The sequence below is a fragment of the Ambystoma mexicanum genome, chromosome 7q (assembly GCF_040938575.1).
Source record: "Ambystoma mexicanum isolate Mex_15411 chromosome 7q, UKY_AmexF1_1, whole genome shotgun sequence".
Taxonomy (NCBI): domain Eukaryota; kingdom Metazoa; phylum Chordata; class Amphibia; order Caudata; family Ambystomatidae; genus Ambystoma; species Ambystoma mexicanum.
Genome location: NC_090941.1, coordinates 65,344,852 through 65,366,004, shown reverse-complemented (window position 1 = coordinate 65,366,004; position 21,153 = coordinate 65,344,852).

Genomic DNA, 21,153 nt, shown 5'->3' with positions numbered 1-21,153 from the left:
GGTTGACGAAAGTCTCTTCTCAGGTATAGGAGTAGTGATAGACACAGAATGAGTAGCATTTGGACCAGGTCGCAAGTTACCGGGGATAATAGAAGGTTCTGCAGCTGAAGAAGAAGCCACAGAGTTACATTCAGTTTGAATATTCAAGGTAGCCAGAGCACTATTATTTATAGGCTCAGGTAAAGTTAAAATTACTTTTGGATGACAAACGTCATGAATTTCCTCAGTGAAAACAGCATTCCCCAAAACCGCAGGGGGAATTTTATCATTTGACACAGAACTAACTGTCAATGTTTCAATTTGACTGTCTGCAGCTGAGGGGAAGATAGTATATTTGTCCCAACGGTAGCAGGAGCAGCAATAGTTATGGCAGTGAGAGTTGTTGCTGATACCATCGGAATATTAACCTTCTGAGAAGGGCTTATTATAGTTACACATGGGGACACACTTGGTAAAACCAGATTTTTAAAAAAAATTGATTGGTAAATTATTTTTTTTTACCTATATGAGCAAAACCCTTCAGGTGTACTGTTTCTTTAGTAAGGTCAATAAAGTCTGAGGATTTCTCCACATTTAAATGAGGTTTAAATTCTAAGGAGGGAGCTACAATGACTCCCTTCTGTAAATTGACCGTTTCTAATATTGAAGGTTCGCAAGCAGGCATGGTAGTAGTGGGACCAGCGGAATTGGCCGCCAACCCCTCTGGGAATTTTTCCAAAGGGGGTGTAACAATCACTTTTGCAGGATTGTTCAGCAATTTTTCATCAGAGGCATGCTCCAAATGAGCTCCCTCATCCTTGAAAGGGGGTTAAAAGAGTTTGAGCACATAGTCCCCTTTCTGAACAGGAAGAGGCGATTATAGATGGAATCTTATTGGAGTCATTCCCCAAAGTGTTAGCACTTTCCCCTATCATGCCCTTGTTATCTAGCAGCCCTTCCATGTTAAATTGATTTGTCAGAACAGAGTCGGGGCACTTTTTAGAGCAGGATTATCTTCCTTAATAATTTTAACCAACTCTTCAAACCTATCAAGACCCTCCAGCCTGGTGTAGATTTCAGCAAGTAAAAGGGAATGTTATCTAACCTCTGCCCAGATATTGTCATAAAGACTAACAAAGGAACTTAAGACCATGTTCAGGGTGGAGACTGTAGGTTGAGTCAGTTTTATTCTGTCATCAGCCTCTTTAAGAGTATGGTGCAATATGGACTCATTGGCTAGTTTCTTTTTCATATCTGGGAGTAAACCCCTTTCTCTAAGCCAGTTTTGCTTCTCTGTATACTCATCAATGAAATTAGTGAGTTCAGAGGGAGAGCCCACGTAGGAAGCATCACAAATCTGTTGGGTTACATTGTTATTATTATTAGAATTAGGTTCTAGCTCACTCTCAGCTATTGCCTTATCTGCACATTCTATAATACTGATGTCATCAATATCATTACCTATAGGATCATCAGTCTCTAACTTCTTTGCTACATCTGCCAAATGTAAATGGTCCAAAGTAGCCACTGTGAGAGCTGAGTGTGGAGGTTTAATTACGGTGCTAGTTGCTGTTCTTTTCCCAATTGGAGATTTTTTTCCCTTGTATTGGTTGGCCTGATGTGCCCATATTAGATTTTATTTCGGGAGTATTGGTCAACGGTTTCATAAGTGGTGTTTTAAAAGCTGTAGATTTTGTTGTAGGAGTGACGGAATTACCAGCAGAAGTAACAGAAAGGTTCACCTGAATAGAAGTGGTGTGATTAACAGCCCCACCAGAAAAGAAAACTTGCCCAGGTAGATTTGCGGGTGGAATAATGTGGGTATTATTGCCCTCTAATAAAGAAGATTGAGGAGCAAGAGCCTCAATAGGATCAGCAAGAGGTACTGTAGAGTTTAGACCAGAGGTATCCGACATAGAGGCAGATGGAGGCCGCTTTGTTTGTGGGGGAATGGGTGTCAGATGGTTAGTGTTCACCATAGTACTGATGGAGTTGTCGGGACAAGTCCTCGCCCTTGATAAACTGCCACCATCCTCCAAATTCAAAGCTATAGTAGCTGCTAAACGTTCTTCCTGGGCATTAATGGCAATATCCTGTTTTCCATTGTAAATGCAACTGTTATCAGCTGAAATACGTGGAGTGATGCCCATCATATGAAGTACCACACTCCCATCTTGTGAGTGAATTTGAGCCTGTGCCATGCTTTTCTGAATAATAGAATCCAAGGAGCCAATCGCTGGTATAGGGGGAAGCTTACCTAGTAAGATAGGACAGGAATTCAAAGAAGGGGTAGCTACTTTTACAATGGGGGAAGTAGCCACTGCAGCAGGTTGGGTAGAGGCCAGCGAGGCCTCCATAACTGACTGGCTCCTAAGGCCCTTACGTGTCATCCAAAAAGGGGACTAAACCTAGAAAATTAGAATGCAAGAAAAAAGAGAAAGGCTGGCAGCAGAACAACTCTGTAGTTAGCAGAAGGAGAAAACTTCAGAGGTAGATGCCTAGAGTCAGTGTCACCAGCAAGTTGAATAGAATGTAGGGGGATACTATCCAAATGTTTAGGACAAAACACAATAATACAATGCACTGAGTAAAACAATAAATCAAAAGCTAAACATCTATGAATAGGATACAACCACCAATATGCAATAAAAGCACACAAATATGTATCCTACCATAAAGTCAGGGAATACATAATGTATCAGAAAACAGTGTTATATGAATAATGTGAAGAAAAAATAAGTCTCATTAGGCTGCAGGTGACCGATAAGGCCCCAAGTCACAGGGTAAGGATCGCCCGATAGCTTGACGAGCTGCCAGAGTCTGACTCTCCCCCTTTACCCTAGTGACGCGTATTAGTTGGAGTGTGTAGAAAAGCAGCCAAGAGGTCACTCCAGCATACTCACAAAGTCAGTACACTGTCAGTGTGTAAGTAAAACGATATTGCACAGGGGCACAGGTCACAGCCAAACAGCAAAACAGAAACTTCAGCCCTTACTGCCTCCAGGACTTAATGCCGCATGGGTGGTTGGGCCATCAATAAATGCAGCAAGAGCTCAGCTTGCAGTGCTGTTCCTGGATAGAATGCTGCAGGCAGTAATGAACGTTCGCACAACAAAGCGGTCTGAGATTCGTCTACACTCAGAGAGAGCTCTTCCAACTTGGGCTTTTTTTAGCAGCTTAAACATCCCTGGCTGCAATAGCTCCGCGGCGCAAGTGTGGCGAGAAGGGGGAGGGGCACAATAGGCTGGAGGCAAAGTATGACATCCAAGAGAGAATAGAGCAGGTTGCAGAAGCACGCACACACCACAATAATTACTTTGCCGTAAATAAAAATCAAGAAACATCCACTACAAACAACTGAAATTGCTATAAAGCCATTTTCAAGGGCAATATTATCTAATATGTTTGCAATAAAAGGAAAAGACTAAAGTAAGAGTCGCAATATATTCTCAGACAGCTGAAAACATTTGAAATTCAATTCGCTTGTACTGGTTCACCCACAGTTCTTAAAGAAGTCTTGAAGGTAAGACTTCAGTATAATAAAATTGTAACCCAATATTCCTGTGCAAATATGCTCAAATACAAATCAAAAATCTACCAAATTTCCAATAAGGCAGGCAAATCTTTACCCTCTTACCTTAAATTCAAAAAGAAAAGTCTACAGTTGTCACCCTGCAAGATCACTTAGGAAACAGAAAATGCTCTGATACGGATATTCTTCAAATTTTCTCAAAATTCTACTCTAAGTTGTACTCCTCTGAGGCTCCTCCCAATAATACCTCTATTTACATAACTTACCTAGAAACTCTTAACCCCAGGTAGATCTTAACTCTTTTAATGCTCCGATTATCCCTGATGAAATTCTTCAAGCCATTAAACATCTTAAAAAAGACAAAGCTCCCGGCCCTGATGGCTTTCCTACAGACTTCTACTATAATTTTTCCAATCTATTAGTTCCTAAACTTAGTGATCTTTATTCTCACTTTATATCAGAAGGGAAGGGCAAGGTTCTTTTCTTGAAGCCATGATTATTGTTTTTCCCAAACCCAATAAAAACCCTGAACTCCCTCAAATTTATTGCCCAGTTTCCCTCATTAATACCGATTGTACGATTTATGTGAACATTCTAGCCAACAGACGCCTCCCCTTTCTTCCCAATCTCCTTAAACAAGATCAAGCTGGATATGTCAAAGGTAGAGTGTACTCCTCTAACATTAGACTTTTCTTGGATACTATTGATTTAATACACCAATCCAAAGATCCCCATGCTGCAGTAGCCTTAAATGCCGAAAAGGCTTTTGATAGAGTTGAGTGGGACTTTTTATTTAGAACCATCAAATGGCATGGTTTTGGTCCTCCTTTTTATCCCTGATCAGCGTACTTTACACAATGCCCAAATGTGCAATCTTTGTGAATGGTCAACTATCTGCTTTTTCCCTCTGTCCACAGGAACACGTTAAGGCCGCCCTCTCTCCCCAATCCTCTTTATTTTATCTCTTGAACCTTTTTTAGAGACTATCAGACAAAATGACAATATATTAGGAATCTAATATCAAAACATTCATATTAAAACAGCTGCCTATGCGGATGATGTTCTTATATTTCAGAAAAATCCAAAACAAAGTGGTCCATACCTTTTACAGACTATCTCTTATTTCTGTAAAGTATCTGGCTATAAGCTTAATATTGATAAATCGGAAATCCTTCCCCTTAACAGATATTGCATGACACATCATATGCTATCCTTAGGAATGAAATGTCCTCAAATATCTTGGAATCCTTATAACTTCTGTCTGTGATATCCGAAAAAGAAATATGGAAATCATACTAGCCAGAGTTAAAGAACTTGTAACGTCATGGCCCCCCCTTTATCTCTCTTTGCGGGGTTGTTTAGAATCCATAAAGATGATGATCTCCCCCGTAATTCTTTACCTTTTATTTATGTTACCTATTTCCTTGCCCCTTTCCTTTTTCAAGTCCTTAGACTCTTGCCTACTTGGATTTCTATGGGAAGATGTAGACTATCACTCAGTAAATTAAAGAAACCTCGCCCTATGGGTGATGTCAATTTTACCAGATTTTAGAATATATCATACAGCCTTTGTTATTAAGCAGGTACAAATGTGGTTTGTCCAAAAAGAATTGGAATACGCTCCAAACTGGGTGCTTCTGGAAAAAGCCATGGCTTCCCCAGTTCCCCTGTCGGATAGTTACCTTATTAAAAGTAAGAATAAACTCATGACATTTTCCTGCATCCGTCAATCTGCACTCTATCTTAAACTATGTATGTTTCCATCTCTTGCCAACATTTCTGCCTTTACCTCTACTATTATTTGGCTTAATCCCCTGATCAAGGTGAAAGGCAAATCGATACTGTGGAAGCCTAGAAACATTAAATACTGTAACCAATTCTTCTCACAAAATGTTCCTATTATGTTTAAAGACTTTGCTTTCAAATATCATCTACCATGAAAAAATACTTGATTATTATTGCTGTTCTGTTTGAAAATTATGATAAACCTATTCATAACTCCAATATACCTAAAGTACTAATATTGTTTTGTATGCTAAAGCCCAATTTTACTGTGTCTTTCTTCTTTAAATCTTTGATGTCAACTCCAGTAGCTGGTCCACTACATAATGACTGGAGAGATGACTGCACACACTGCCTGATCTTCAATTTGACTGGGCCCCGCAGTGGAAATGCATCTAAAAAATTACTTCATCAGCCAGCCTAACCCAAACCCTGTTTTTTTCTCCACCATAGAGCCTGTGCTACCCCTGCTTCCCTTTTCAAATGTGGCCTTTTACCTAATGACCTTTGCTGGACTTGTTCACTATTCTGAGGCACTTTTAAACATATGTCTGTTGAATGTCAACATGTTAAACCCTTTTGGATCTCGTTATGGCAAACAATCAAACTCATTTTTAAAACACAGCAAGACTTGTGTTTCGACTTTCTTATCTTGGGAGCTCCCTCCTACAAACTGTAGTAGCCAACGAACATGCAAAAAAACATTTTGATCTATGCCTCATGGTCGCACTGCAAACCATTACTACTAATTGGAAAAGTCTGCAACCCATTCATTATAAGTGTTTGTGGAATAATATTTGTAATATCCATAGGTTAGAAAATTGTATAGCCTCCTCTCCTGCTCTACTATGCAAACATAATTTGAAATGGCAACCATTCCTTGACTTTTTATCTAATACAGTTTACCACTATTATCATCATTATGTATCCATTTATTCCCTCCCCTCTTCTCCCTTTGTTTGTGTTCCGTCCTGTCTGTCATGTTAGTTATATGTTTAGTTTGTTATTCTGTTATTGTTTTGTCCCCACCACCTCTTTTAAAAATATTTTTCTTTGAAGTTAACTAAACCCTTCTATTCACACATACCTGATATTGTTGTAAGTCATCTGCACGTCTTTAAATAATTTTGTTGATACCTCCTACTTATTCATTGACATTTGTTCCTGTTTATTTTTTGTTAATGGTTATTGAATATCTTGTATGTTGATTTCACATAATTAAAAAAATGTTAATCACAAAAGAAAAGACTTTCACTTCGACAAATCTGAAAGAGTTTTGGAATCAGTGATGAAGAAGGACTCCTGTGAGTTGTGTTGACAGGGAGGCATTGTTGCAAAAAGGGACACATTTTTGTGTAAAGCCAGGGAACATCGGACTACTGACTATAATGTTCATGAGATCCACATTTTCTGTGATTTGACTCAGACTGCACTGAAGATGGGAAAGCATATGAGAGGGCTGTTCTGAGTTGAATGAGATCACCTCAACTCTCTGTGCACTATGAACTGATCATGTGCACAACCATTCTTTCCTGGAGACATCTAAAACTTCATGCATGATGATAAAACATTAACGCTAGACAGCCCTTGCACTTCTATGTAGTATTTGGTATTGCAGTCAGGTTCTCATCACATCTAAATGATGAGGCTGTCAAAATTAGTAAATGTGCTTCAATGTTGTAAACGTTCTCATATTTTCATGTTAGAGTGAATGTTGTGAAAATTAAATGAGCACCATTGCCACTGTGCATTAGGTATTTAGTAATTCAAGCATACAAACATGTTATCACAGACATATTTGTCAAATGTAAAGATTCGTGCTTATTTTTAAGTTCCCAAAATCCTCTTTGATTTTCAGCAAAGCAGTCTGGGCCTCGTGTCAGGAAAGATTTCTCTTCTAGGTAACTTTCCCTCCATATTCTATGGATCCTGTGGCGAGTCAGAAGAAGGACATAGACTCTGTGAGAACATGATTCATGAATCTTTATTAAAGTGAAGGATAATGCTTAACTTTCCCTATCTCTGCAGGTGGTTCCTGCCTATATTTCTGACTATGATGCTTGTCAGTCAGTCCTGCAGGTTCAAAAGGAAATAGTCCATCGTCCAAAAGCTATCCCAACTGACCATACCACTATAATAACTAACCTCTGACTCCATTCTCCTTGAGTGGATTTTATACCCATCTGTAGACTTGTTTACTGATATGAAATTGTTGTTAGTCTTTTTAACTCTTCTGTTAGGTTCTGTATGTTCTTCTTCTCCTTGGGATCCCCTTTTGGGCTTCTTTTCCAAGATATATATTCTTTGCTGCTACTTCCAGCGTATCCTAGAAGGATTTTATTATTCAGGTGGCCTTTCTCTTTGGGTGAATTAGAACTCCACTTGCTTTGTCTTATTTTCTTATTTAGTTGGCTCTCATATATTTTCCAATTCACAATGTCCAATTCCTTTTGACATCCTCTTCTTCTGATAGACAATTTCTTATGGGTTTCCTCTTCTCTCAGGGTATTGTTAATCCTTATTTTAAAACTTTAGCATTCAGATTCTCAGTGTCTCTATTCATGTTTTCTTGATAATTTATGTTCAGGGATTTCTGAGTTGGTGTTTCCTCTGTCTCTCCTTTCCAACAATGTAGGTTCAGCTGGTTCAAAGATCAGTCTCTCTCACAATGTCTACTGGGACGAGTGATCTGCACAACATAATGATTTGTCTTTGGTCACTCGTTCTCCCCATTCTCCCTCTTACCCTCTTTTATGCAGGGGAATGTCTTTGGGAACCTTGTTCCTTGGGCACCGCTTCTCGATCCTTGGACCATGTTCACTTTACCTTAATTGGCATTACTGGGATTATGTATCAGATCTGGTGTTCCAATTTCTGGTCTCCGGTTTCTGCCCTGTGGCTTTCTCATGTAGGGGCTGCACCAGGACATTGGCGACTCAGCCTCTTGTGTCAGGCCCCTGCCCAGATGTTCTCTCATTTCCACCCTGGGCCCTGAGTTTGGTGTTCAGCTTCTCATATTGGACTTTTTCTCTGGCACTCTCATATGTCAGGGCTGCACCGTGACTTTGGTGTCTTAACCTCTCATACAGGGCACCTGTCCTGCTGCTCTCTAGTGCCAGGGTTGTGCCGTATCCTTGGCGTTCTAGCTGCTCCTCTCAAGCGCGTTTCATATTCGCAGTACCCCACTCTGGTGCGTGCTCGGCCTTCTACATTCTTGTGCAGGGCAAGGCCCTCTCTAGGCCACATATGCATTCCTCTCCCTCTATTCTCTCCATACTGGGTCAGTTTATTAAAGTCCTCATTCCACTGAGATCCATACTTTGATTTAAACGGACATGTCAATTTCTTATACGATAATGCTTTCTCTGTGGAGTTTCTTCATATCAGTCTTTATCTTTAAAATATTATGATGTTGTAGAGCCTGTCATGTAGGCCATGTTGTGTACAAACATAGGAAGTTCCTCATAGAAATGGGAGTCCATGTCCCCTAAGGGGGAGTCTCTCCCAGTGAGGTCCCACTTTCCTCGACCCCTAGTGAGGGTGTTGCGGAGCAGGCTCACCTCCATAGCCGCACAGGTGGGGGCTTCCCCTTGGGGAGAAGAAACACATACCCTTGATTCGTCACAACCCCCAAACAGTTATCTTTTCTTTTACACCATATCCTGACTTTTTACAGAAAAGTGAAGCCTTCAACTTCACTTCCCTGGCCGTTTTACTAATTTCTTATGGAGAAACTGAATTGTACTTCAGACTTTCAGTACTGGGAACGTGTTTCCCTTTTGTCTTTTGACATGTTACCTATTGCACACAGCATATTCTAATGCAGTGCAATGTGGATACTTTTGTATCACCCTAGACTTACGCAAAAGGGATTTTTGCTTACTTTTACATTTTCCTAAAGACAAGCTGGTGGCAGCAGTTACAATTTTTTGCCATTTTTGTTATAAGTTTAGTGTGCCCATTCACGTTTACCGCGTTTGGCTACTAACAGTCGCTAGCGTCCTAAGATAGCAATGCCATGAGATCTTTCTCTTGTTCTTTGGCCATTTTGTTCTTTGGCCATCCTCCTGCCTTCTCATGTCAAGAATTACCTTTTATGGTCATGCATTTGCCCATGCATGCTGCTGTGTTTGTGGGCTAGTGCATTGCATGTGTATATGGACACAGGAAGTGGCCTGGGAGTGTCTGGTCCCAATCCACAAACTGGTGCCAGTGAGTCTAGTGTGCATGCATGAGTCAGCCCCACAGTGGTCTCTGATTGGACCACTGCTGGTGTTCATGAGTGGTGCAGATCTTTGCTATTTGAGGGCTGAGTTTGATCTCTCATCTGAATTTAGAATAAAAAGAGGAGTCCTGCAGCCATTCCAGCAGATCAGAAGTGGAGCCAAGTATCCTGTCTAGCTCTGCAGACGACGGAAGACCCGTAGATGAATCTTGAAGAGGCCTGGCGACCACTCCTGCTGCTGTCCCGGTGAAGCCCTGCTGGACTACCTGATCTCAGAAGACCCATGCTGGTGTTTGTGGCTGAACATACTCCTGCTGTGTCCCATGTGCAGTGACCGTTGCTGGAACCAGCCATCCACTGTCTGGTAGAGTGTCCTGAAGAGTCTTGCATAGGTGCCTCCTGCATTTCTTCTCTGGAAAGGGTTCCACTCAGCTCCTGGACCGAAATGAAAACTTGCATGCACCCGCAGCTCAGTTTATTATTCTTCAAACTATTTCACATTTGCATTCAAAACATAAAATACAAAATCTAAAAATGTATTATTTTTTCTAGTGGCAAAGAAAAGAAGAGAATATACCAAGTTTGAAACATATTACTAGATCAGGCTGGCAGAAGCTCATTACAAAACCAAATCATATCTTCAACATAGTTGTTTCCTAGAAGTGGGGCTCCATTTTCTTTTGTCCACCTTTCCAAACATTATATAAGGCAATCATCAACGATATGTTCCAGGATTTAAGGCAGAAATACCAGAAGCTGTCTTCACACAATCCTTGTAGCCTGTAAACAAAATGGGCTAAAACGTCCATATATATCTCTTCCATGCCCAAACAGGTAGTCAAAATGTGTTGTGCTGTTTCACATACCAATGGATCTTTACAAATGCGACATGGTCATCCTTCCTTCGGTATTCCCAACTAAGGGTCCAAAGTAGACAGTGTTGGTAATTGGTCACATCCAAGCAGCAAATAAAATCTATGTACTGCAACTGCAGGACACTTCATCAGATAGGTTTGAGGGGCCATAAACCTATAGGCCAATTCAAAGTGATTCTTATATCTTTGCAAACTTTCCAGATTAGGGAAATGATCAATCCAATCCCAAACCTTGACTTTAGTAACCAGCTGGTCTGTCAATTCAAAGACGTTTACAGACCAATCAGGGGACCAGTTCACCAGGTCAAAAAAGTTCAAAGACAATTTAGCCCACTGGGAAAGGTCATTATACCCCTTTTCCTGATGCATTGCCCACCCATGAGATTAAGCAGGGGGCACGTAGGGTCCTTCCAGGACTTTATTAAGCGTATACCTTTTCTCATTTTAACCTAGGATACTAGGAAAGTAAACGCAATTCTAAACTTTAAACAATATGGATTACTTTGTTCTTAATAGTGATCCCATCACAGATAAAGGGAATACACTTGATTGGGTAGTTGCTAGAAATTGAACAACACTTAACCCCGCATCTGGTCAGACCTCTAGGCAATAGTGCTTCAAAATCACCTTCAGAAATCCATCTCCAAAAGTAAAAAACCCACCCAAGAAAGTTAAGAACCACAACTTTAACAAAGTGTGTATTACTGACCTTAAAGAATGTCTGAACCAGGTTATGACATTAACCTCTGACTCAGATGCTCATACGATCCTCGTTGACATCTTTAACTCTACCTTCGGCGTTATGTCGGACAGAGTGGCTCCTTTCAGGGACAAAACGGTCAGGACAATGTCTCTCACCAGAAATGCCATACTCAGGAACATATGGGCCTCATTACGAGGTGGGCGGTAAAGGATTACCGGCACCCGTAAGGGCACCGGTGCCGGTAATCACTTACCGCCCTACTACGAGTTCCCTTTGCGGGTCCTCCCTTAACGCCTGGTTTTTCCAGGCATTAAGGACAGGACCCGCAAAGGGACTTTAGAGCTAATAACTGTACCGCAATTTGCGTTACTGTTATTAGCGCCTTCCCCATTCCCATTGAGCCCTATGGGAAATTACCGGTCCCTCCGACCTCGGAATTGACCGGTAATTGATCCATTCACCAGGGTGGAGTCGGAAGGGTTTTGGAGGCAGCCATGGAGCCAATAGCTCCATGGCTACCTCCAACCTCGTAATGAGGCCCATAGTCTTTTGAAAAAAGCAAAAAGTAAAAAGAATGCAGAGAGGATATGGCTTAAATGCCCCACTGAGATGAATAAAATGATTTGGAAAACTTTAGATAAAGCCTACAAGTCTGCAATATGTGCATCTAAACCAAATTTCTGGTTCCGCTTTCAGTGTATTGTTCGTCAGGCCATTAGGACCTGGAGCCCTGGATTTCTTAGCTTTTACAATTAGCCCTAGTATTGTCTCGTAGTCAATGATTGGTTCCCACCTAACGTTTGAAACCTCTTCCCTAGCGATGCAGAGTTGTAGCCCCTCCTCCCCTCTACCAAAAAGTTCAGAATAATGATCTACCCATTGAACTTCCTGGATGGCATTCAATTGGTCAATGACTGCATCCTGGTCTTGGGCTGAGAGGATAGCCCAGAAAACACTAAGATCTCTTTTGACCACGACTCTTAGCATAGAGTCTGCATCATTTTGGAGGAGACTGGATTTTCTTGATTTACAATAATTTTTATATTTTTGTCAAATGGATTTAATTTTTGCTCTTTTGATATCCCAGTCAGTATAAAGCAGTTGGACCTCTCTAATACGTTTCCGTAAGTGAGCCTTTTCATTAGCAAGATCCTGATCATACCGATGGGCATGAGATCTTTTAGGGTTGCCCTTCTTGAGTGAGTCATAGATACTACTATGGAGAGCATTCAGGAAAGTATTAAAGAGTGAGGTGTTGAAAACCACTTGTTTCCACAAAAGGGAGGTATGATTAAATGAAGAAATAAGCTGACAATTGAGGAGATTAAGGTTAGCCGATGAACAGCGTATCCCGGTTCCTTGTCCACAGTGTTGAGTTGTGGTGGTCCACCAGAGGACAGTATCTTCGACGGGAAAGGAGAAGAAAATGTGACCAGCAGAGACCCATGATCACTCCAAGAGTTGAAAGAAACCTGAACCTCAGGCGAAAGAAGGGACAGGGCATTGTCTACAAAGACATAGTCTATAGTAGCCGATGACACACCTCTATGCCACGTGGGGCATAGAGGGAGAGTAGAATCATAGGAGCCGTTAAGGCATATCAGACCCACCGATTCCAAAGCGAGATTCCAAAGTCTGCCCCAGGCAAATTTTTGACCTCTCTGATAATCATCCTCCAGAACCGGTCCCAAATCACCGAAATTGGCCTCAGATGATATAGAGCAGTCGGAGTTAAGATCTCCAGCAAGGATCACGTTCCCCTTGGGATGGAGCGATCTCCAGGAAAGAACCATATCCATTAGATTTTCCAAAAAAGGCTCATGGGCAGCAATGCCCTTGTGCCAATAGAAATTAATCAATAAAAGGTTAACCAGGCCATTTCCAAACGTAGACTCCAGGGCCAACATACCAAATGGTGTGTCCAAAAGAACATCATTCCTAAGGCAGAGAGAAGCTCTTGTTCCAATGAGAGGACCCCCTGTGGCCCTCCCACCCAGACTTGATTTGGCATTTTGAGAATAGATTTCAAAGCCGTCAAAGAAGGAGTGGGAAAGCATCCAGGTTTCCTGAAGAAAGAAACAGTCAGAGTCACTAATCATAGCTACTGTGTCAGTATTAGTAAAAAGATGTAGATTTCCCCTAGAATTCCAAGAAAGAAAAGAAAATATGTTCAGGGCCACAAGATTGGGTGCTAAAGCGAGACTCTTAAGAGAATGCTAATTTCCGGAGGCCAGAGGTAACTTGGGCGTAGTTTCTGGCATCGCTCTTGAATTGGGGTGTAAACTGGCTCTGTTTGGGCTGCAAAGCCCTTTCCAGGTTAAACCATTATAAGTGTTCCCCTATACTCTTCGGACCCTGCGCGGCTACCCAGCGGCTGATTAGATTGTAACAAACTTACTTCAAAGCCAAGTTGCATTAGGCCCTTTTTTTGGCCCATTATTAAGTTCAATACAACTCTAGATTTCAGAACAATATTGCTCATATCTACATGTTCTTTAGAAGGAAAGAAAATCCTTTCAATATCATAGCTAGAAATAAGGGCAAGAGGTGTAAGTTGATGACATTTTTTTAGGATATTTCCACGATTCAGTCAAATAGGCATATCCTGACCCCATAGACTAGTAAGTTGTAGGGTCTCCAAAGAGTCTTTAACCCCCATCGGTTGTGGCAGAGAATCAGCTATACATTTAGTGAATTGGCTTAAAGTGTCAGCTCCCAAGTCAATACCCCTTGCACCCCTTAAGATGGTCCTACTTTGGGAAGCATGAGGCCCAACAGGGAATCTTTCATGACCATTGAGAGTGGTCCTATTTTGTGATGCATAAGGCCCAAACGGCGAACCTTCATGTCCATTGTGAGAGACCCGATTTAATGAATTTAGAAGAGTAGGGTTAAGGAAATTAGGAACATAGAGATCCCCCACTGGTCTAAATCCCATGGTGTTCTCCCCAGATAAGGAATCTGCATTAGCCAAATAACCCTTGGGAGGATGAAGAGATTGACCTTCTATACTAGAAGCACTAGCTGTAGGGACTGTGGCCTGTGATGAGCCTATAGTTGAGTTAATGTCCACCCCGCAGGAGATTTAGTGCTGTTAAGCTCCTGTAATAATTGTTTTGCCATATCAAGGTTGACGAAAGTCTCTTCTCAGGTATAGGAGTAGTGATAGACACAGAATGAGTAGGATTTGGACCAGGTAGCAAGTTACCGGGGATAATAGAAGGTTCTGCAGCTGAAGAAGAAGCCACAGAGTTACATTCAGTTTAAATATTCAAGGTAGCCAGAGCACTATTATTTATAGGCTCAGATAAAGTTAAAATTACTTTTGGATGACAAACGTCATGAATTTCCTCAGTGAAAACAGCATTCCCCAAAACCGCAGGGGGAATTTTATCATTTGACACAGAACTAACTGTCAATGTTTCAATTTGACTGTCTGCAACTGAGGGGAAGATAGTATATTTGTCCCAACGGTAGCAGGAGCAGCAATAGTTATGGCAGTGAGAGTTGTTGCTGATACCATCGGAATATTAACATTCTGAGAAGGGCTTATTATAGTTACACATGGGGTCACACTTGGTAAAACCAGATTTTTTAAAAAAATTGATTGGTAAATTATTTTTTTTTACCTATATGAGCAAAACCCTTCAGGTGTACTGTTTCTTTAGTAAGGTCAATAAAGGAAGAGGCGATGATAGATGGAATCTTATTGGAGTCATTCCCCAAAGTGTTAGCACTTTCCCCTATCATGCCCTTGTTATCTTGCAGCCCTTCCATGTTAAATTGATTTGTCAGAACAGAGTCCGGGCACTTTTTAGAGCAGGATTATCTTCCTTAATAATTTTAACCAACTCTTCAAAACTATCAAGACCCTCCAGACTGGTGTAGATTTCAGCAAGTAAAAGGGAATGTTATCTAACCTCTGCCCAAATATTGTCATAAAGACTAACAAAGGAACTTAAAACCATGTTCAGGGCGGAGACTGTAGGTCGAGTCAGTTTTATTCTGTCATCAGCCTCTTTAAGAGTATGGTGCAATATGGACTCATTGGCTAGTTTCTTTTTCATATCTGGGAGTAAACCCCTTTCTCTAAGCCAGTTTTGCTTCTCTGTATACTCATCAATGAAATTAGTGAGTTCAGAGGGAGAGCCCACGTAGGAAGCATCACAAATCTGTTGGGTTACATTGTTATTATTATTAGAATTAGGTTCTAGCTCACTCTCAGCTATTGCCTTATCTGCACATTCTATAATACTGATGTCATCAACATCATTATCTATAGGATCATCAGTCTCTAACTTCTTTGCTACATCTGCCAAATGTAAATGGTCCAAAGTAGCCACTGTGAGAGCTGAGTGTGGAGGTTTAATTACGGTGCTAGTTGCTGTTCTTTTCCCAATTGGATATTTTTTCCCCTTGTATTGGTTGGACTGATGTGCCCATATTAGATTTTATTTCGCGAGTATTGGTCAACGGTTTCATAAGTGGTGTTTTAAAAGCTGTAGATTTTGTTGTAGGAGTGACGGAATTACCAGCAGAAGTAACAGAAAGGTTCACCTGAATAGAAGTGGTGTGATTAACAGCCCCACCAGAAAAAGACACTTGCCCAGGTAGATTTGCGGGTGGAATAATGTGGGTATTATTGCCCTCTAATAAAGAAGATTGAGGAGCAAGAGCCTCAATAGGATCAGCAAGAGGTACTGTAGAGTTTAGACCAGAGATATCCAACATAGAGGCAGATGGAGGCTGCTTTGTTTGTGGGGGAATGGGTGTCAGATGATTAGTGTTCACCATAGTACTGATGGAGTTGTCGGGACAAGTCCTCGCCCTTGATAAACTGCCACCATCCTCCAAATTCAAAGCTATAGTAGCTGCTAAACGTTCTTCCTGGGCATTAATGGCAATATCCTGTTTTCCATTGTAAATGCAACTGTTATCAGCTGAAATACGTGGAGTGATGCCCATCATATGAAGTACCACACTCCTATCTTGTGAGTGAATTTGAGCCTGTACCATACTTTTCTGGATAATAGAATCCAAGGAGCCAACCGCTGGTATAGGGGGAAGCTTACCTAGTAAGATAGGACAGGAATTCAAAGAAGGGGTAGCTACTTTTACAATGGGGGAAGTAGCCACCGCAGCAGGTTGGGTAGAGGCCAGCGAGGCCTCCATAACTGACTGGCTCCTAAGGCCCTTACGTGTCATCCAAAAAGGGGACTAAACCTAGAAAATTAGAATGCAAGAAAAAAGAGAAAGGCTGGCAGCAGAACAACTCTGTATTTAGCAGAACTAGAAAACTTCAGAGGTAGATGCCTAGAGTCAGTGTCACCAGCAAGTTGACTAGAATGTAGGGGGATACTATCCAAATGTTTAGGACAAAACACAATAATACAATGCACTGAGTAGAGATGTTAGCTAAAATAAATCAAAAGCTAAACATCTATGAATAGGATACAACCACCAATATGCAATAAAAGCACACAAATATGTATCCTACCATAAAGTCAGGGAATACATAGGGAGTAATGTATCAGAAAACAGTGTTATATGAATAATGTGAAGAAAAAAAAAAGTCTCATTAGGCTGCAGGTGACCGATAAGGCCCCAAGTCACAGGGTAAGGATCGCCCGATAGCTTGAGGAGCTGCCAGAGTCTGACTCTCCCCCTTTACCCTAGTGACGCATATTAGTTGGAGTGTGTAGAAAAGCAGCCAAGAGGTCACTCCAGCATACTCACAAAGTCACTGTCAGTGTGTAAGTAAAACGATATTGCACAGGGGCACAGGTCACAGCCAAACAGCAAAACAGAAACTTCAGCCCTTACTGCCTCCAGGACTTAATGCCGCATGGGTGGTTGGGCCATCAATAAATGCTGGGAAAGAGTCACGTGATCAGTCACGTGACTGCAACGAGGTCTGCCTCTTCCAGGTAGTAGAGTTGATTCAGCAAGAGCTCAGCTTGCACTGCTGTTCCTGGATAGAATGCTGCAGGCAGTAATGAACATTCGCACAACAAAGCGGTCTGAGATTCGTCTACACTCAGAGAGAGCTCTTCCAACTCGGGCTTTTTTTAGCAGCTTAAACATCCCTGGCTGCAATAGCTCCGCGGCGCAAGTGTGGCGAGAAGGGGGAGGGGCACAATAGGCTGGAGGCAAAGTATGACATCCAAGAGAGAATAGAGCAGGTTGCAGAAGCATGCACACACCACAATAATTACTTTGCCGTAAATAAAAATCAAGAAACATCCACTACAAACAACTGGAATTGCTATAAAGCCATTTTCAAGGGCAATATTATCTAATATGTTTGCAATAAAAGGAAAAGACTAAAGCAAGAGTCGGAATCTATTCTCAGACAGCTGAAAACATTTGAAATTCAATTCGCTTGTACTGGTTCACCCACAGTTCTTAAAGAAGTCTTGAAGGTAAGACTTCAGTATAATAAAATTGTAACCCAATATTCCTGTGCAAATATGCTCAAATACAAATCGAAAATCTACCAAATTTCCAATAAGGCAGGCAAATCTTTACCCTCTTACCTTAAATTCAAAAAGAAAAGTCTACAGTTGTCACCCTGCAAGATCACTTAGGAAACAGAAAATGCTCTGATACGGATATTCTTCAAATTTTCTCAAAATTCTACTCTAAGTTGTACTCCTCTGAGGCTCCTCCCAATAATACCTCTATTTACATAACTTACCTAGAAACTCTTAACCCCAGGTAGATCTTAACTCTTTTAATGCTCCGATTATCCCTGTTGAAATTCTTCAAGCCATTAAACATCTTAAAAAAGGCAAAGCTCCCGGCCCTGATGGCTTTCCTACAGACTTCTACTATCATTTTTCCAATCTATTAGTTCCTAAACTTAGTGATCTTTATTCTCACTTTATATCAGAAGGGAAGGCGCAAGGTTCTTTTCTTGAAGCCATGATTATTGTTTTTCCCAAACCCAATAAAAACCCTGAACTCCCTCAAATTTATTGCCCAATTTCCCTCATTAATACCGATTGTACGATTTATGTGAACATTCTAGCCAACAGACGCCTCCCCTTTCTTCCCAATCTCCTTAAACAAGATCAAGCTGGATATGTCAAAGGTAGAGTGTCCTCCTCTAACATTAGACTTTTCTTGGATACTATTGATTTAATACACCAATCCAAAGATCCCCATGCTGCAGTAGCCTTAAATGCCGAAAAGGCTTTTGATAGAGTTGAGTGGGACTTTTTATTTAGAACCCTCAAATGGCATGGTTTTGGCCCTCCTTTTTATCCCTGATCAGCGTACTTTACTCAATTCCCAAATGTGCAATCTTTGTGAATGGTCAACTATCTGCTTTTCCCCTCTGTCCACAGGAACACATTAAGGCCGCCCTCTCTCCCCAATCCTCTTGATTTTATCTCTTGAACCTTTTTTTAGAGACTATCAGACAAAATGACAATATATTAAGAATCCAATATCAAAACATTCATATTAAAACAGCTGCCTATGCGGATGATGTTCTTATATTTCTGAAAAATCCAAAACAAAGTGGTCCATACCTTTTACAGACTATCTCTTATTTCTGTAAAGTATCTGGCTATAAGCTTAAATTTGATAAATCGGAAATCCTTCCCCTTAACAGATATTGCATGACACATCATATGCTATGCTTAGGAATGAAATGTCCTCAAATATCTTGGAATCCATATAACTTCTGTCTGTGATATCCGAAAAAGAAATATAGAAATCATACTAGCCAGAGTAAAAGAACTTGTAACGTCATGGCCCCCCCTTTATCTCTCTTTGCGGGGTTGCTTAGAATCCATAAAGATGATGATCTCCCCCGTAATTCTTTACCTTTTATTTATGTTACCTATTTCCTTGCCCCTTTCCTTTTTCAAGTCCTTAGACTCTTGCCTATTTGGATTTCTATGGGAAGATGTAGACTATCACTCAGTAAATTAAAGAAACCTCGCCCCATGGGTGATGTCAATTTTACTAGATTTTAGAATATATCATACAGCCTTTGTTATTAAGCAGGTACAAATGTGGTTTGTCCAAAAAGAATTGGAATACGCTCCAAACTGGGTGCTTCTGGAAAAAGCCATGGCTTCTCCAGTTCCCCTGTCGGATATTTACCTTATTAAAAGTAAGAATAAACTCATGACATTTTCCTGCATCCGTCAATCTGCACTCTATCTTAAACTATGTATGTTTCCATCTCTTGCCAACATTTCTGCCTTTACCTCTACTCTTATTTGGCTTAATCCCCTGATCAAGGTGAAAGGCAAATCGATACTGTGGAAGCCTAGAAACATTAAATACTGTAACCAATTCTTCTCACAAAATGTTCCTATTATGTTTAAAGACTTTGCTATCAAATATCATCTACCATGAAAAAATACTTGATTATTATTGCTGTTCTGTTTGAAAATTATGATAAACCTATTCATAACTCCAATATACCTAATGTACTAATATTGTTTTGTATACTAAAGCCCAATTTTACTGTGTCTTTCTTCTTTAAATCTTTGATGTCAACTCCAGTAGCTGGTCCACTACATAATGATTGGAGAGATGACTGCACACACTGCCTGATCTTCAATTTGACTGGCCCCCGCAGTGGAAATGCATCTAAAAAATTACTTCATCAGCCAGCCTAACCCAAACCCTGTTTTTTCTCCACCATAGAGCCTGTGCTACCCCTGCTTCCCTTTTCAAATGTGGCCTTTTACCTAATGACCTTTGCTGGACTTGTTCACTATTCTGAGGCACTTTTAAACATATGTCTGTTGAATGTCAACATGTTAAACCCTTTTGGATCTCGTTATGGCAAACAATCAAACTCATTTTTAAAACACAGCAAGACTTGTGTTTCGACTTTCTTATCTTGGGAGCTCCCTCCTACAAACTGTAGTAGCCAACGAACATGCAAAAAATCATTTTGATCTATGTCTCATGGTCGGACTGCAAACCATTACTACTAATTGGAAAAGTCTGCAACCCATTCATTATAAGTGTTTGTGGAATAATATTTGTAATATCCATAGGTTAGAAAATTGTATAGCCTCCTCTCCTGCTCTACTATGCAAACATAATTTGAAATGGCAACCGTTCCTTGACTTTTTATCTAATACAGATTACCACTATTATTATCATTATGTATCCCTTTATTCCCTCCCCTCTTCTCCCTTTGTTTGTTTTCCGTCCTGTCTGTCATGTTAGTTATATGTTTAGTTTGTTATTATGTTATTGTTTTGTCACCACCACTTCTTTTAAAAATATTTTTCTTTGAAGTTAACTAAACCCTTCTATTCACACATACCTGATATTGTTGTAAGTCATCTGCACTTCTTTAAATAATTTTGTTGCTACCTCCTACTTATTCATTGACATTTGTTCCTGTTTATTTTTTGTTAGTGGTTATTGAATATCTTGTATGTTGATTTCACATAATTAAAAAAATGTTAAACACAAAAGAAAAGACTTTCACTTCGACAAATCTGAAAGAGTTTTGGAATCAGTGATGAAGAAGGACTCCTGTGAGTTGTGTTGACAGGGAGGCATTGTTGCAAAAAGGGACACATTTTTCTGTAAAGCCAGGGAACATCGGACTACTGACTATAATGTTCATGAGATCCACATTTTCTGTGATTTGACTCAGACTGCACTGAAGATGGGAAAGCATATGAGAGGGCTGTTCTGAGTTGAATGAGATCACCTCAACTCTCTGTGCATTAAGAACTGAGCATGTGCACAACCATTCTTTTCTGGAGACAACTAAAACTTCATGCATGATGATAAAACATTAACGCTAGACAGCCCTTGCGCTTCTATGTAGTATTTGGTATTGCAGTCAGGTTCTCATCACATCTAAATGATGAGGCTGTTAAAATTAGTAAATGTGCTTCAATGTTGTAAACGTTCTCATATTTTTCATGTTAGAGTGAATGTTGTGAAAATTAAATGAGCACCATTGCCACTGTGCATTAGGTATTTAGTAATTCAAGCATACAAACATGTTATCACAGACATATTTGTCAAATGTAAAGATTCGTGCTTATTTTTAAGTTCCCAAAAT